The sequence below is a fragment of the Limulus polyphemus genome, unplaced genomic scaffold, assembly GCF_000517525.1.
Source record: "Limulus polyphemus unplaced genomic scaffold, Limulus_polyphemus-2.1.2 Scaffold1425, whole genome shotgun sequence".
Classification (NCBI taxonomy): domain Eukaryota; kingdom Metazoa; phylum Arthropoda; class Merostomata; order Xiphosura; family Limulidae; genus Limulus; species Limulus polyphemus.
The window spans coordinates 252902-256524 of NW_013667035.1; positions in this window are offsets into that span (position 1 = coordinate 252902).

Below are 3623 nucleotides of genomic sequence, written 5' to 3' on the forward strand. Positions count from 1 at the left end.
CCATCAAGAAATGTTCTATTATCGGTAATACTCACATCAGTTGTAGTAACTTCATCAAGATAGGATGATTTCTTTGAAATACTGGATTATAGACTATTTAATAAGGATAGAGTAGTAAAAAGAAGGGCAGTAGTGGCTTTGTATGTAAAATATGAGTTACATCCAGTTGAAGATGAGAATATCAAAGGTAGCAGCAAGGGGATTGAATCAATTAGGGTTTCTGTTGGTAGATATAAAGGGAAAAGGTTTTTAGTGGGAATTTGTTAGAGCCTAATTATGAGGGAGAAAGGTTTCTGGAAACTGATCAAGATGGTTTTCTTCACCAATTGATCAAGGAATCTACTAGAAACAATGCTATTTTAGACTCATTGTTAACTTCTAATATGGAAATGGTTGAGAAGGTGTAAATTTGGGTACAAGTGATCATTATTCTATTATGTTCGATGTTTTGCTGCATATGGAGATCAGGAATAGTGATATTTTGGTTTCAAACTTCAAAAAAGCAAATTTTGAAGGGATGTAACAAGAATTATCTGTTGTGAATTGGGTAGCTGAGTTATTTGGAGATACTGATCTGATGTGGAAAATTTTAATGATAAATTCTTGAATATTCAAGACTTATTCCTTATAAAAAGAAAAGGGTGGCTGCAAGTAAAAAAACAGATTGGCTCACAAAGGGTATAAGATATAAAATTAAAGAAAAAGCATCACAAATTTAAGAAATTGAAACTTACTGGTATGACAAGAGATTTATAAGATTATAGAAGATCAAGTGAGTTGGTCAAACAGAAAGTTAGGACATGAAAAATAATGCATGAAAAATGGTTGGTTGAAATGTAAAAATTAACAGCAAGGATTTCTTTAAATACAATAAGGGTAAACAAAATGTTAGGATAGGAATAAGACCTTTGAGGGATTATAAAGGAAGGCTTGTGTCTGATGATTATAAGATAGATGGGTTATTAAATTTTGCATTTTCTTCAATTTTTACTAATGATGATTTGAACACTATTCCTCATCCTGAACAGATGATAGATGGAAACAAAGTTGAACAAGATGATCACATTAATTCTGAGTTTGTTAAGAAAAAATTGGGAAGTTTAAAGTTCGACAAAGTTTCTTACTTTAATTCTGTAAAAGTTTTTGGAAAGTCTGTTAAAAGATGCTTTGCAAAGTCATTTAACAAAGTTTAGAATTTTATTGGATAGTCAACATGGTTTCACTAAGAGAAAATCTTGCCTTACAAATCTTTCAACATTTATTGAAAAGGTTACTGCTTATGTAGATGAGGGTAAGGGTGTAGATTTGGTGTATCTGGATTTTCAGAAAGCATTTGACAAGGTGCCACATAAAAGGCTTGTAAAACATTCAGTCAAACTGGATTAATGTTACAAGTGGAGCACCTCAGTGCTTGGTCTTAGAACCTTTGCTCAATGACATAGATGAAGGGATAGTCAATAAATTACTTAAATTTGCTGATGATATTAAGGTATTGGGTGTTGCTGGCTGCTGCTTTACAAAATGATTTGGACCATTTAATGAGTTGGGCAAATAAATGTTAGATGGGTTTTAGTTATAACAAATGCAAGATAATGCATCCTAATTTGAATTATAAGTATAATTTAAAGTTTTATGTAATACAAGGATCTAAGTTTAGTGGTTGATCAGTCTCTAAGTCATCCAAGTAGTGTGCTGTTGCTACTTGTAGGGTAAATAGGATTTTTTATTTGTATCTACAAAAATATTGAATACCAGTCTAAAGATGTTATAATTTTATTTCATAGGTCATCGGTTAGGCCACATTTGGAGTATTATTTTCAGTCTTGGGCTCCTTATCCTAGAAAGGATATTTAATTGTTAGAAAGGGTTCGGAGGAGGGCTACTATGATTATTCCTGGGATGGAAAGGTTGTCATACAAGGTGAGGTTAAGATCTCTTAAATTATTTTCTCTTGAAAAATAGAGTTATAGGGGATCTGATTCAGGTGTTTAGGATTTTTTTAGAAACCTGATAGTGTTGATGCACCATCTTTTTTCATACTTACTAGTGAGAATCGTAGGACTGAGAGGTACAAGTATAATTTTTTTGCAGGATAGTAGTCATCTTAAGCTAAGACAGTTTTATTTTTATTACAGGGTAGTTGTTGTTTGATATGGGTTGCCTTCAGATGTTGTGAAGGCATTAAATTTAAGTGAGTGTAAGGGAAGGTTTGATAAATATATGAATGCTAATTTTTGAGAATTTTTAACAGTTTTAATTTAGTTTAGTGGATGGAACAGCCTAGATGGACCAGTAGGTCCCTTATTGTTCATAAATATTATGTTATGTTAAGAATGCCGACCATTGTCATGACAATGGCAACAAAAAGAAGCATGGCTAAAAAAAATTCAATGAGACTAATGAATCAAGAAGATCAAAAGAGCTAGGAATATATGTTCTTTGTCAAATAAGAGCATAAGCACATGAGAATCCTATAGGAACATCACTTGACCAAAGTAATCTATTGATTATGCAATAGCTAAATGTAGTTTTTATGTGTAACTAGGCAATTGTGACTTTTTGAACTTACCTGGCTCAACGTTTTACCAATACAAATTAATTGACCTTTCGTTTTCAATCTGGACTTCTATTAGTTAAAATCAGGCTCTTGAAAAATTTTGCTATATTGTCTTCAAATAGCCAGTGGTATGTTTCCATATTATATGCTGAAACTATTTTCTCGTGAACTGCCTTGAAGGTAAACAATTATGATGATGAACAGCAATACATCCAGAATTTTCTCTGACTCCAAGACTCCCACAGCTGACCTGACATTTGACATGGTGGAACCCATGGATGAAGATGCATTGATTGCTGATTCACCTGATGTAAGAAACTTCATCACATCAATATTTGGACTAGCCTTGAGATCCTCAAGGGTCATGAATCCCATGAATTACGTCTCTGGTTGTTGGTTAATTTTCCATAGCAATTCTTTCCGAAGATACTTCTGCGATACAAGTCCTTTTTTGAATAAAACTTGTTTATTCTTTCTCAATTCAACTTTGCAATACACATAATTTTCACTGTCACTTTATCTTAAACACACGCTATAATTCACAAGGAACGATTCACACACATTACTTACTACTGGGCTTGACTCAATTGTCTGTCTATATCTTCGATCTCTCTGTCTGCTATACCATTCCGATTAATTGTCTGGTACACTTATATACAAGAATAGAGGGCGTCTAGCAAATACTGGATTATTCGTGATGTTCCCCGATCTTTCTAGAACTCACCACATGCCACCAGCGTCACGCGACTTCCGCTGTCGTAACATTACCCTTCCTTAGTATTGTTCATCCCCAACAATAGCCACTTACATTAAACCAATAGAAAATTAACAATAACTTAATTAAATGTACAGAATTTACAATTAAAATTCATTAACGTCTCTTAATTTTACAGGACGTATCTTCTTCCGTAGTGGTCTCCATCTCGTTGGCTTCTTCTTCACATGGGGTTCATCTGCTCTATCTGGAATTGTCCTATTATCGGTAATACTCACATCAGTGGTAGTAACTTCATCAAGGGCTTCACCGTTTCCCTTCTCAAAACCGGGTACACTTTCTTCTTCTTTG